Source organism: Neolamprologus brichardi, chromosome 12 (assembly GCF_056152115.1).
Source record: "Neolamprologus brichardi isolate AB-2024 chromosome 12, ASM5615211v1, whole genome shotgun sequence".
NCBI lineage: Eukaryota > Metazoa > Chordata > Actinopteri > Cichliformes > Cichlidae > Neolamprologus > Neolamprologus brichardi.
The window spans coordinates 27098402-27113746 of NC_142115.1; the positions used below are offsets into that span (position 1 = coordinate 27098402).

Sequence of the window (15345 nt, forward strand, 5' to 3'; positions counted from 1 at the left end):
ACTACTACTTGCAGCCTTCTTGCTATGCATATTAGGGTAAAGGAAAAATGAAAAAAATAAAGTGAGACAGTTTTCACCCTCTGACTGGTACTATGTGAGGGAAGCCTATATGTGTGTCATCTTACATGAGCTGATCCACATTTCAAGTGGCTGCATGTGCACAGGGCTGTTCAGCGACAGTTGGTAATGAATTGGATTACCTTCATTAAAACAATAATGTCCAGCTGTATACAGTTTGCATATATCATGGTAAAAAAAATATAGTGTTCGTTCACTGCAATCAATTGAGCTCTTAGTCAGAGGATTTCTCTTCCTCTCACATCTTATCCCTCTCCTGTCTCATTTGTCTTCACTCGCTGCATTGATGTCTTCCTATTACCACTGATTTGACTTGTCTGTTAGTGAATACCTAATCACAGTGAAGATGCCACGCTTTCATTCCTTGAAGGCTTTCTCCTTTGCTCTCATTTCATCGTTGGGGTGACAACTGTTCCTTGCTGGAAGGGGAGATGTGCCACATTCAGTTTACACAGCCAAAAAAAAAAGCCTGTGCGTGGCATGACCTGCTTTGCACACCTGCCTACACACAGACGCCCATGCGCATGCATGTATTGTTTGAAATGTAATGTTAAAGGATTTCTTTATGCACCCAAGGACAGTTCTGTAGGTAGCTTTGGGGGTGCCTTCGGGGTTGATCTCAATGTCTTGGTCAGCAGTGCACAGCTAAGCTATGGAAAAATTTATGAATAAGTGATGTAGCTGCTGTCCTGTCTAGAAAATTCATTTTAACCTTATCTCTTCACTAACTCAGTCTTGGTGTCACTTAATTATGGGTAAAGTTAAAGCTTTTCTTTCTGGCTCATGTCGCTTAGAAACATATTTTGTAGTGATAATTTGACAGTACCAAGACTTTGTGTCATATTTGTTGATATTTTTTAAATTTGATCTCATCTTACTTAATGGTCCTAACAAGTATTTTTGATTCTTTCAAGACAGCGCTGAGCGTCCATTCTCCAGTGGTCTTCACCTGACAAACCCTGTTGCCGCTTCAGCTTAAGGTAGGACAGATTCTGTCTTTGCCATCATAGTCTTATTAATATGTTTGCACATTTGAGTCCATTGTTTTAAGTCCCTTCCAGTAAATGCTCTGGAGGGTCAGCTGTCTTTGAGATGTTAACGTCTTGGTCAGTGATCTGAAACTGTTCTGAATAGGTAACTTAGTTGCCATGTTAAAAGTGACCATAGCAACAGGAAGTTGTTGTCACTATTACAAGTATTTTTGTTAACAGTGGCAAAAAGAAACGCTCTTTGAACTTTGAATGTGGTGTTTTGAGAGGAATTTAAAATAAATGAAAGTTCTCTGATCACAAATAAATTGTTATCATATAGAAAAGATGTCTTTGTAAAAAAAGAAAGTTTTGCGACATTTTGACACCCCTCATACATATTTTATAGCAAAACAAAATTGGCCAGCCATACTCGGTGAACACTATGATACATTCAAAATTTATCTTTGCATCTCAAAGCCTGTGCATGTCTACTCCTATTTTAAATCCAGTAGTCCTACAAAAGAGCATGAATATGGCTCAAGTCTTAGGATTTATTTATTTTTTAAAGAAAAGGACACAAACTTTTTTTTTTTTTTAAATTTAACAAGCTGTATCTCGTGTTTATGTGTTGCTCTGCACAGCACTACAGAGGTGCAGCAGTTATCTCCGTCTCCTCACAACAAGAACGTCTTGGTGTCTAATCCACAAGCTGGCTGGAGTCTTTGTCTGTAGAGCTTGCATGTTCTCCCTGTGCCTGTGTAGGTTTTTTCTTGGTACTCTGGCTTCCTCCTCTAGTCCAAACACATACATGTTAGGTTAATTGGTGACTAAACTTGCCTGTGGGTGTGAATAGTTGTCTGTCTTTCAGTTTTAACAGTCCAGGTTGTACATTGCTTCTAGGATAGACTACAGCCCTCCTATGACCCGGAACTGAAAAGGCAGTTAAGAAGATGGATGGATAGATTTTTTTTTAATGCTTTATTTTTGGAAGTGTGGTTAGTGAGTGTGCTAAATTCTGTTCAGCCTGAGATCAATCATTTGTAACACAAAGACAAAAAAAAAAAGATGTCAAGAGTAAGAAAAATAAATGACGGGAATAATAAACATGGGGAAGGTGTTGGTAACAGACTTGTTAAATATTTGTGCGTCCGCTCAGAGTCACTGGCACTAGAGCGATACAAAGACAAATCACCATTCTGGACCTGGGCGAGAATATAGCCTATTTGATTTGCATTTGAGTTTTAGAAGTGTTGTGAAACTCGATCCATCTCTCCATTCTGTTGTGATGCGTGTAGTAGCAGTGCAGCTAAGCGAGTTAGTGCAGATGTCTCTCTCGGGATTGTTTTCCAACTCCTGCTGCGGGATCCTTAAATGCTCCCTCGGACAACAAAAATATCTAATCTCTGGTATTTCTGCCCCAGGGCCTCTTACCATTTGGGCAGACCTGAGAGGCCTGTGATGTAATGGCCTAAAATCCATATCGCGGTATAATTTGAAGCACGTGCGGTAACGATATATATCACGATATATTCTTTTCTTCTGTATAACATATTTTCCACACTATAAGGCACACTTAAAATCCTTTAATTTTCTCAAAAATCTAGAGTGTGCCTTATGTATGAATTCTGGTTGTGCTTACTGACCTCGAACCGATTTGGGCGTGCAGAAATCTGTTAAAAAATGTTTTAGTACAACTTTGGTAAGCCGCACTGCTTGATCGATTGTCAGAGCATTACGGCTGCCGTAGTGAGGAGCTTCGCAGAGTAATCTGGGTCCAAAACTCCGTCCGCTTCAGGTCCCAAAGTCAAACGAACACTGAGAGTTAAAACGGTCTAAATTCTTCCATCTTTAATGAAATCATCAGCGTTGCTGCTTTACCAGGTGTAACAATTTAACATCCATGCATCCATGAAAACAGAAGTTAATAAATTTAACGGAGTTAGAAGTTAACAGGAAGTTAGCTCGCTAGTTTCCACCTAAACATGACATACCATGTTCTGACTGAGAGATTTTTGAAACTAATTCAAACGTACAGCTCTACTACCACTTCCAACATAAATGAAGACAGAAAACTAAACAGCAGTGGCGTTTGCAGGGTTACTGAAGTTGGACTACCTGGTATATAATGTTGTGCTACGTGATTGCTAGCGACACAGCTATGTTAGCATAACATTAGCACAGTGAAGCTGGAGGATGAACGCCAATTTTTTTCCACTCATTAAAAGTTAACGTGACGGATTCTGGTGGTTAGAGACAAATGCAATCGCATAGCAGGATGCTATACACGGGCCAAACTTCAGTCAGGAGAACAACTGAGATTATTCATCCACAATACGAGGTTAGTTATTAATATACTGCAACAACATGGGAATAGAACAGCTGCGAGAGAATTCAACATTAATGAATCAATGTTACGGAAGTGGAGGAAGCGCAGTTTTTGGCTTTCCCCATATTTCAAAAGTGCTTCATCTCTTTGCTATGACTGTCGCCCGCCATAATTTGCAGATGATAATGGTTGTAGCCACTACGATGCTTTCGACCAAAACAGGCGCAGCTTGATGACATCATCAACACGCATCGCGGTAGAGCGGTATAGTCAAAATCGTTGGCCAAATTTATATCATTTCTATCGTATATCGTTTATATCGCCCACCCCTACTAAGAGCCATCCTGATTTCATGCCCATACAAACCCTTTGAATATGAAGGAGCAGTGATTGTTCTCTGAGCACCCTCTGAATCTGTAAACTCCTTATCCTGTATCTAAGGTTAAGTCCAGCCAGCATATGTAGAAAACTTATTTTGACTTTTTGTGTTCAGACTCAGCCTTCCTCTTTCTCCATCTAAAAGCTAATTTGTTTTATAGTAACTCTTAAGACTTAGTTTGTAGTTTTAATCTCATTGATTCCAGTCATATGTCTAACTTCTTTGGCTTAGTTTTTAGCTGCACAAATACGACTAACCCCAGAGATATAGTATTTATATACATGTATAGTCGGACAGCACAAAGTTCAAGGTCAACAATCTGGAGATTTGCCTTAAAAAGCTGCTCAAAACAAAGCACAAGACAAGTCAGATTTGATTTAGGACTTAAGATCAAAGTCATTGTGTCTAAATATTATGAAAAACACATTAAAAAGCATCCTGGGGTCACACATTTCAATTAGATGTGGGCTAATTGTTTTTAGTGAGAAAAGGGGTTAATAATGCAGACTCATACCACCACCTCTTTTATTATGCTTCAGGAGTCTTGTATAATCAATTTCTACTGTGTACTGTTTTCAAAAAATCTTTCTGAAAAGCACAGACTCACTTCCTTTTCACAACTCGAGCCCAGATAAGTAGAAGAGAACTTCAACGCCCTCCATCTAGAAGAAGTAAACTTCTATAGTAGTTGAACCTGTGGAAGGAATAAATGTTGCCTACAGCTGCCTTTGTCTCCAGATTCATTGGGTCTGGTTCACTATTGGTAGCACATGACGGTTGGCTGTCCTGAAAATTTAACATTTCAGAGCTAATGTTATTATAAGCATACAAAAACATTTCAGCTAATTTAAATAAAATTAAAAGTAGGGCTGCTCAATAAATCAAATTTTAATCTAAATTACAATCTGGGCTTTCAACGATCATTAAAAATGACTGAGCTGATTATTAGCACCTCCCTTGTGCTTTACTCTCGCGCTGCTCCGTGTGGCAAATTGATCGCACCTCTCTGCGTTTCGAACATGCGTCACAACAATTAAGAGGACCCGAGGGAAGCTCGGAAAGCTCGGAAAGCTAAGCAGAAGTTATTTGGAGAGGATAATGGCTGCTGATGAAAGAATGCCGTTGGTTGAAAAGAGAGGTAAAACAACTTCAGTGGTGTGGAAACATTATGGGTTTGCGGAGTCAGACGTGGATCAAGTAGACATAGTGTGTAAACTTGGCTACGGTGTCGTAGCTGCACCACAGAGCAACACTACAAATTTATTCAATAATTTATTTCAATCAAAAGTTACTACTTTCAGTGTTTCATTTTATTTTTGTTCAGGCAGCAACTTTAGTTGACATACCTCAATGTCAGTTTGATGCAATTGTGCATTGTGTGGCTACACAGCTTGCCTTAATGTTTGGTTATTTGTATGCATAAATATTATGCAGTATTTTGAAGTTCACTAAACATAGATGTTTACATTTTTTATAAATTTTTTGTATTGCAAACATTTTCACTGTTATCAGTATTTGCACACTATTTTATATTATTTTTTGACAATCTTTAAAGCCATTATTCAATACATTGTTATTGTTAAATAAATATCGTCAAATAATCGAGATCTCAATTTCAGTGAAAATAATCGTGATTATCATTTTTGCCATAATTGAGCACCCCTAATTAAAAGCCAGACTTAAAAAATAAAAATAAACTGAAATAGTACTTGGTTGTTTCAAAACTGGCCAATTTATAATAAAGTTGTAAAGGAAATGTATTCAGTGTTAGTTTTTGTATATTTGATTAACTTTGTCACAATAATGATGAGGGATTAATGCATGTGTGTGCTGATACAAGGATGTCTATACTGTATGATTGTAAGTTGTGTGTTTGTGCTGAAATACATGTTGTGAACTTCATAAATGGTAAAATATACTGAAATCAGCAAAGCTACTCTGTACACTAACACTAAGGCGAGGTACAGTGATGTGCAGAGATCTTTAGTCATTGTTTAATTATTTTTATTTTGCTTTCAGGGATCTAAGATTTGAACAGTTGCTCTCCAGGTTTAATTAAGTTTTTAAAGTTTGGGTTTTTTTTTTGTGGAAATTGACTTCTCTTTCAATCACTTTCAGTCCACTCTTTGTACCTGATAATTTTTAAAGGAATGCCACTTGACCCATGAAACATAGAAGCATAAAACGGCACCTAACACAAAGGATGAACCAATTAATGTTTACACATAACTGACAACTTGACGAAGAACTAATTTTAAATGATATCTTTAGGCACTTTGTTACAAGCAGTCTGTTGCAAAAACAAATAATTTGTTCCCATTTCTTTAGTCAAGTCTTTGAAAAACAACAAAGATAACCCAGTATGATAGGCATAAAATGGCATTTCCTGAAGACTTATTAGCCAGTGATTTGGCATATGTCGACATGGTGTGCAGTGTGTCCTAAAATAATCTGGACTAGTGGAGGACAGAAGAAGCACTGGGCCTAAAAATATCTGCAGGACATGAACAAAATCTGAAAGTCGTGTCCTTTAACAAGTAGGAAAAAAATTACAGACCTGACACAAGACCTAAGAGATGCATCTGACCCTTCAGTTGATCAATCTACTGTTTGCTGAAGCCTCATCAGAAATGGTCTCAATGGCCGTCAAGAAGGCTCATGCATGACAATGTTCTCAAACATGCTTCCAGTGCTCTAAAAGCATACCTCTAAGGCTACATTCACACTGCAGGCGAAAGCGCATCAAATCTGATTTTTTTTTTTTTTTTACCCTATATGACCCATATCCGATCATGGTATGACAGTCTGAACGGCACAAATCCGATATTTTCAAATCCGATCTGGGTCACTTTTGTATGTGCTACTGAATCCGATACATATCCGATGTTTTAGAAAGCGACTGCTGTTTGAACGGTCATGTCGCATTAAATCCGTCTTTTACATCACTGACACAAGACAGATGCCAATTATCAGCACTGGAGAAGCGCCCAAGAAGACATCGCGAACGCTTCCTGGCCATCCAGTGTAGATGTTAGTGAAACTGTTATTATGTAAATAACAAAATAACTTAAAGCAAAAATTGGGAAATGTAAAGTCTGAAGTCTTTATATTAAGGCCCATCAGTCAAACAATATTGTTTGCTCTGGGTCTAAACAGAGTGCGTTGTGTGTGACGTCTTCTTTTGCGCATGCGGGCCGCTTTGAGCGTTCACACTAGAGCACGTTTGCTGTCGCATTTTATTTGTAGTGTGAACAAGCAGACATAAAAAAATAAGATTTGATAAAAAAAAAATCGGAATTGAGCATGAAGACCTGCAGTGTGAACATAGCCTAACACACTATCAGATGTGGATTGACTTCCCCAGAACATTATTGAAGCAGTAAGCTCATCTAGACAGACAATATAACACAGAGTAAACAACATTCAAAGAAGAGTTTTCAATCTTTTTGAAGAAGCCTGGAGAAACCACTGTATTTGTGAAGAAATATTACTAATATTATTATTAAATATTATTAATATTACTAATAATATTACTACTAATTACTAATATTGACTTTCAAACACACTAGAATTGTACAAAACTATTTTTGCCACCTTTGCTGTATTTAACTGTATGTATGGAGATGTTTTAATAAATTGTTGCATGCGTTTTGCATTTTCATTGTGAAATATAAAGCAGTGAAGGGTGGTTAAATACTTTTACACGGTACTGTAGTTTTTAAAAAGGCAAGCATAAAAATATCTCAAAGTGGGAAAATTGTTTGAATATGATGATAAACAAAGATTGTCTGACTTGCTATTATTATAAAAATAAGAACCAAGGTTCAAATGTACCAAAACTAAACTGAAACAAGCAAACCAGCTCTGGGGATTATATTAGAAGAGCAGTGTTTCATCATAGCTTACATCTGTATGTTTGCACAAGGGTAAGCCTGACTTCCTTACACATATCAGAGCAGCATTTCCATAGTTACTAAAATTGCAGTTATATCAGATTTTTGGTTACTAAAGTAAAAGGTAAACTATATTATGTCTTTGTAAAACTAAAAAAAGAGACATACTTAAGAGATGTCTTTAGTTTCTGTCTTTTGTCAATTTGGTCAACACAATAAGTATTGTGTACAAGTATTGAACTTTTACACTGAATACTAATCAAACTACTGAAATTACACCGATGAAAAACAATATTTTAAAATGAAAAATGCAAACTAACAAAATAAAACAAAACAAAGCTTTTATAAAACAACAGTTTTAACAAATCAGTCAATACAAGCAGTGGTACTCCTTGACAGCTTCCCCTATGTAGCACAGACTGTTACACAGTGCTACTATGTTTTAGACATCACAGACATCACGTTGTCACAGAAAAGCCAGTTGATGTTTTAGACCACATAGCTGAATTCTTATATACTTTGGAAATGTTAATATCAGTCTCATTCTTCTAATAATATTTGTATGTTTGAGGAAATAAACAATGATGAGAGGATAAAGTTATGCACAAGTTTGTAAAATGGAAAATTAAATTAACAATTATTATTTTGTAAAAATATTTCTTATTTTTATATTTTAAAGTATGTCATTAGTAGTAATCATATCTACAGCAGACAAATAATTATTGGAAATTAATAACAGCCCTCGAAGTACTACTCATGTCTCAATTTTTCTTTTCTAAAAAATTGTTATTAAATCTCAAGTCCCTGGCTCTTCAGTCTCTTACGCTTAATCTAAATATTCTTACGGAGCTTATTGTACTTCTGTCCATTTTTGTCTCCAGTCAACTGACAAACTAACCTCATACCGTCTCTTATTTCTCCTGAGATGTCACTGACTTCTGAGCCACAGGAATAGGCTTGAGGGAGGCTTTTAATACTGTTGATCTCTTTTTACTTTTGTCCGTGTTTTGTGCTCTCCTGAAGCATATGCTCTCACACAAAGCCGGTATTCTCTCCCTTAACTGCGCACCGTGTCACACTTTTGCTTGCCAGGAGACAGAGGGTGGGCATCTACAGCCTTGTGGGTGTAAATGTATCTATAAGTATCTTTTTATCTTAACACCCAAACCACCACTTCCACCACGTGCGATCAGCCATCCCTCGTTCTGGCCAAACTTGTAAACAACTTTTCATCTGAACTCATGCTGGTTGTATAAAGGGCTCTTTTAAATTAAAAAAAAAAAAAAAAAAAAGAACAGAAAACTTTTGCTTCAGTTTCTTACTTTACTAGGTCATGTGTGGGGATTAGGATGGAGGGGGGAAAACACCCAAATTACAAAAACAGTTACTGAGAGTGTCCTAGATTGATCATATTATTCAAAAGGAAAAAATGCATTGGTCAGTCTTGATGGTAATAAATAATATGTAATTCTGTCACACACACAAATATCCTAAATATCTTTTGTAGGCAAAAGAGAAATTAACATTGAAGTTTGCTGTTTGGTCATAGGCAGGGACCAGACTCTCATTAGCAGTGATGGTACTTGAGAGAGCCTCTTCCTAGTTGGACATAATGAGAAACATTTCACCACCGAGGAGTAGCAGCTTTACTTCACCCTATCTCTAAGACTGAGAACAGACACAGTTCAGAGAAAGTCCATTACTGCTGTTTGTATCCTGAATCTCATTCTTTGGATCACTACCCACAGCTTGGGGCCATAGGTGAGTTTAACCTTGAGACTTCTCCTTTTCTGGCTTAAAGCCACACTTTAAGACCCAGAGAGGGTAATTCTGATACTAGCAGCTCCACACTCTTAATCAATAGAGTCACATCATCTGCAAAAAGAAGTATTGAGACCTCTGAACTTTGCTGCCTCTCAAGTTCCACAAACTAAGCAAGTTCAATAGGACTCAATGGCTATCTTCATCTCTGGTGTCCACAATTTGGTTCAGGAGTTGCTACAGTGATGGACATCAAGCTTAAATCCATAACTCTGTATAGCCACTTCAGCAGTGCGCTGGAAGTTGATTATCTCCTAGACCAGGGATGTCAAACTCTAGGCCTCGACGACCGGTGTCCTGCAGGTTTTAGATGACTCCCTGGAAATAACACACGTGAATCAAATGATTAGTTCATTACCAGGCTTCTGGAGAACTTCAAGACATGTTGAGGAGATCATTTAGCCAGTTAAATCAGCTGTGTTGGATCAAGGACATGTCTAAAACCTGCAGGACACTGGCCCTCAAGGCCTGGAGTTCGACATCTGTGTCCTAGACTGAACTGCTGCCAGATGCTCCCAATACACCCGCACAGTGCATGTAGTCCAGCCAGGCCTTTCCAGCAACTTCCCCTGATGCCTTTTCTAGCTCACCCAAAGGTAGTGATCTACAGATCAGATGATCATAATTACAGGGTCAACGATGAATCTAAGGCTTGAGGTCTTCAGGTGCCAAGTGAACTTGCAACATTATGTTTGAAAGTATTATCAATTGAGCAATTTATGATAATCACAGAAGCCACCACCTGGTTTCAGCTCGGCTCAGCTGTTCCTCCAGTCATGCCCCTTCGGGTTTCACGAGCTTTGAGAGTCCCCAGATGGCTCAAATAAAGTTGGGTACCTTGAGTGCTGAATGTTTGGTGCATAAGTGCAAATGACAGTCAGGGCCTGATCCTCAGGAAAATTGCGATGTATAAGCACTAAACCTGTGGGGAGATAGCAGTTCATTTATATCCATATCCATTTTTTGTGTGTTTTATTTCACTTATTATATTATTAAAGCCAGTAAAGGTTCTAGGTAAACTAGAACACATTTTGATTGTTCTGCCAGTGCCTTGAACTGTATTGCAATTTGTTGGAGCCTATAAATAATGTAGTTAGCACTGTGAGGTTTACTGATTCATAAAAAGTATGTAGAGAGGAAAAAAAACACAGAAAAGATCAAAGGGAAACCACCGGCACATAGCAACGTCAGTTTTGCAGCATGAGGCTAAACAACTGATTTAAAAAGGTCACTGTTACAGCATGTATAAAATAAAATAAATACAATTTGCTGTATAAAGAACTGCAAGACAATGTTTCAGTAGATTTAGCAAGGACATTATAATTTTTTTTAAATTTTCTCCATGACTCCTGCCTTGCTTGCAGTGGACATTGATGGACATAAATTGAATTTTCTACAGTCACATTACATTTTTCTGCAACATGGTAATGTAACTGTACTAAATTCAGTAATCACATTACAGTTGTGTTACTTCAGTTTAATACGTTTCTTCAGTTATCTGTCTGACGGGCAAGTAGAAATGAAAAATGTCCCTTTTGTTCTTGCTACACACAGCTAGCATGAAGTTAGAGTGATGTCAAGCTGAATACATGCTAACCAGCTGGGCAGTCAGAGCCTGATCTTTGGTAGTAACAAAAGCAGTGATGAGCAGATACCGTCTCGTAGCATCATAGAATTCATTTCTACCCAAACATGGTTCTCCAGTAGAATAACCAGTATTCACAGTAAAGATCTTTTTGAGCTGGTTTAAACTTTGCTGTTGGCTTGGTTGCTATACTTGGACATTGAAAGATTCAATGTGTGCCCTTGTTAGGATAGGAATTCATACCAGTGTGTGGGACTGTAGCCTAAGTTTAATATTGTTAAGTAGTAATTATGTGACAGTGCATTTCAGGTCATGTTATTGAGTAATGTGAAAGTAATTCAAAAACAAGTATAGCAAATTACTTTTCCCAGGGAGGAATTAAGGTAATGCTTTACTTTTACAAAAGTATCAAGTAATATGTAACACATTACTTTTTATGTGGAGTGGAGTTGCTTACATTTGAAGTACATTTGTTTTTAGACTCTTAGCTGGCTCTCAGAAGCTGTCTCAGAGTGCATTTGATACGAGCACAATCAGTTGTGCATCAAGGACTTGCTGACGTAAATTCATTTCCATACCGTTGGCCTCTGTGTGCCAAAGTCCTTTGTGGAGCTTTGTTTGTGCATTGTTTATGCCACTTCACATTGTAGTGCCTGCAGGACCATCACATCTGCATGATGTGGAGAGGCTTGTGGAGTGTTTATTTGTTTCAATATCCCTGCAGGAGTCTGCTTTTTAATAGTGCATGAGCAGCTTCATACCTCTACCAAATTAACACTCTTGTGATGTTTTTGTAATGTCTCATTCCTGTTTGTATTTCAATTTCACTGTCCTCCTCTTACACCACTTTTTTTTCCATTTATCAATTTGTTGTTTTTCTTCTCTCTCACTCCCCTTTTCTGTGAAACTCTTCTCAACCTCTCCCCCTTCTGTCACTATGCCAGTCACCTGGGAGTTGGGGTGCATTTGCTTGGATGCTTACCCTTATCAGTGATAAACTGTTTGGCTTGATCTGAGAGAACAGGCCTGTCATTAAGAATGGTTTATCTGATTTGGTGTTTGGGGAAGCAAATTTGTTATTATTTTTATGTAATTAAGAAGAATTCCTGTGGGTTGGCTTTTCATTCAGTGTTCCCGAAAGTATGCACGGTATCCAAACTCTGTCTAGAGTTTTTTGTGTTGTAGTTTCTGTAGTCTTTCTCATAACTGTCTTCATTCTGCCTCATTAGGGTTCCCTGACTAATTGAGATTATTCTTTAAGGCTGTATATTAGAGTGAATTTGCACTGATATGCCTATCCATTTTATACTGGTTAACTGCATCTGGATTGTGGGTATAGAGCTGCCCAGATCTTACTTTTTCCTCATCATTGCCTCCAGCTCTTCTGTGGGGGGGGATACTGAGGTGTTTCCAAGCCAGCCAAGAGCTGTGATCTCCTCAGATCATGGCTAAGCTCCCGTTGCCTCCATCCCTTAAACACCTAAACACCTTACCTGTCGAAGAGGCAGAAAAGAGCAGAGCAGAAGACAACACACTGAACTTGCCTTCTATTGATGTGGCAGGGTAGCAATATGGAAAAACTGTAATTAGCATAGAGGTTCAATAACTGACCATCTCTCAGATCAGCCAGGCAATTATTCGTAATCACATCCTCAAGTCCCCCAGTGGAACAATATAGTCCACAGAAGATGATGGTCTCTGTAGATGGTGGACCCACACAAAGATGGCTCCACATAGTTTTTCCTGTTCACCGGGTGATACTTCCATCCTTGGTGAGGTAACTGGAGTTTGTGATGCTATAAAAGTTGTCTTTGGAGTCACACCCGTACTTGAACTAGACGCTTTTCCGTGTATCGCACCAGAAAACATTTGTCCTTCCTCCTCAAGAGTCCATTGGCCTGGATTGACATAATGATTAGCACACCAGGCTTCAGTTTGTCTTTTTTGCTTTCCCTGTTTTATTCCACTGAAAGGGGCTTTCTAAGTCTCTCTCTCTCTCTCTCGCTCTCTCTCTCGCTCTCTCTCTCTCTCTCTCTTTCTTAGTGTGTTAAAACTGATTATCCTTTCAGAAGAACACACAGAATTGAACCGTGCCAGTGTTTAATGTTCAATTACAATGCTTCCCTAAATCCTAAATGGGGCCTAATCATTGCAGAGTGTTTTTAATTTTAAGGATTTTTTGAATGACGACAGATAGTAGGATTTTGTAAATAACAATAAAATTAAAACAGACCAGGCACATTTTGAACACGTAACAGACATCTTAATTGTTCTATTTGATAGTATTGTGCATCTCTTTAGATACCAAAGTTTCTGTTGTTCTTCAGAGAAAGGTGAAGGTGTCCGAAAGGTCATACAAGTAAATTCCCTCTTATTGTGAATTCAATTAGCAGCTACAGTAAGACTCCACATGCAATTACACTTGTCATGGTGGGTGTATAGGCTGGATTGGACACACACACACGCACATGCGGACACGTGCACACACACACACACACACACACACACACACACACACACACACACACACACACACACACACAGCCACTCTTCATCACAAAGTGACTGTTTGTGTTTTGACTGTGTTATATTGTGGCCACCATCCTGCATCGCACAAACATGGTCATGATTTCTCTCAGTTTTCAGTGGGCTGCATGGAGGCAGCTGACACAGTCCAGTTGAATTCTGCCTGAGCCCGACCCTTAAAGCGGGCCAGGGTATAAAAATCAAACACACTGGACTTAAGGGATCAGATATGCTTTGGCACATCACGGATGTGTGTCAAGCCCCTCATTTAGGCTCAAGTTACCTTGGAAAGTCCTAGCAGGGGAATCTTGCCCCTGATATTCTAGGTGTCTGAGCCCATCCAACGTGGTAAGGGACACAGATGTATTTTTCACAGATGAATACCCAGAATTGCATTGACTTGAATATCTTATAATCTTAGTCGCCACATGTCCTTACAGGCTAGTTCAATGTAAAGATGTGTTTCAGTTTTTAACCTTAATTGTACCTAAGATGAAACATACTCTAACATACACTGGTCCTCATTTGTAGCTGGATAAAAGAGCAGCACTCCACTAGCCCGCAGAAGCTGGATTATTACAAAACCACCTAATTTTTCATTCTGCATGTAATGTGGCCCAGTTACTGTTGTTTACATTCTTTCACTGACAATTAGCATTATTTGCTGCCCTCACATTGACATGTTATCCTTTTGTGGACATTTTTGCTGCATTCCCATGACATTAATCAGCTGCTCTACAGGGCTCTCAACTTTTTGTTAGCATGTGTGCATGCTTTAGTGGATACTTGTTTAAGTGCGCTATTGGTATAGTGCTGTGTGTCATGTCCAACCCCAGTGGCTGTTTTTTGTCTTTTTTTAATGCGTTTTTTTCTTTTTTTCCAGCGTAGGGCTTTCTTTCCTCTAATCAAGCTACAGTAAAGTGAAAGGCTAGTTTTCCTTAGACCTTATTCAAATCACTGTCGGTGATATGAAATGTAGCTTTCCATGTAGAAATTGTTACTCTACATACATTTTGCCATTTATCTTTTATTTTATGACTTTTACATTTTTTTTAATGGATTGGTGACTGTGTATTTTGATTTTTAAACATTGTCTATGTTATTTTAACTCTTTAATTAACATGTAAAACATTGTTCACATTTGACATCAGTTATGACTATTTGTATATGGAATGCAGGAGTAAATTATCCTTATGCTTTTGGGTATAAGCAGTCAAACTACGTCTTCTGCAGGATGCCACTGTTCACCTTTATGGATCGGGTGAGTAGTGTATAGGAATTTCTTTTACTTATGTATTAATCACATTATTTTATTGTATAATGCCTTGGTGCCACTGGATTTTAACAAGTCTCACACTCATACATTAAGACAAATGGTGGGGGTGTAGTAAGGAAGTTGGGGGAAGCAGACCACTCCACAGGAAGAGTCTTTTGTGTCTTTGAGGACTCTGGGAGGTAGCAAGGGAGTGTGAACCTTAAGGTGTGAAACAGCTGTGTACTGCCTTTTGTTCCTGAAGAAGGTATTTAACTGAGAGCCATGCTAGGCTCAGGAAGACTGCTGACCGTCTGCCCCGCGGTCATGTAGGCTCTCCACAAGCTTAGTTGCCTGTTCTTTGTGTGTTTTAATTAAAGAATGTTAGCTACCGCTCGTCTGCAGGCTTTATTTAATGGAAAACTTCCACAACAGTAGTAAACATTTAAAGCAGCCACAGTTGTGGTACTGAATCAACTTGCTTCTTGGATGCCCCACTGTGGGATTATGCTGG

At 38.4% G+C, this 15345-nt stretch overlaps 1 protein-coding gene across 9 annotated transcripts in view; it reads left to right on the top strand.

The window, feature by feature from the left end:
- Positions 1–15345, top strand: part of gpat2 (glycerol-3-phosphate acyltransferase 2, mitochondrial) — a 171704-nt gene that overhangs the window by 11519 nt on the left and 144840 nt on the right. For 7 of the 9 annotated variants that reach the window (XR_436857.2, XM_006789907.3, XM_006789912.3 and 4 more), the window contains exon 2: positions 993–1058. The gene's annotated coding sequence lies outside the window, so the exon portion shown is untranslated. The remainder of the gene's footprint in view (positions 1–992; positions 1059–15345) is intronic. The other 2 variants (XM_035907264.2, XM_006789909.3) reach the window with 1 other exon arrangement.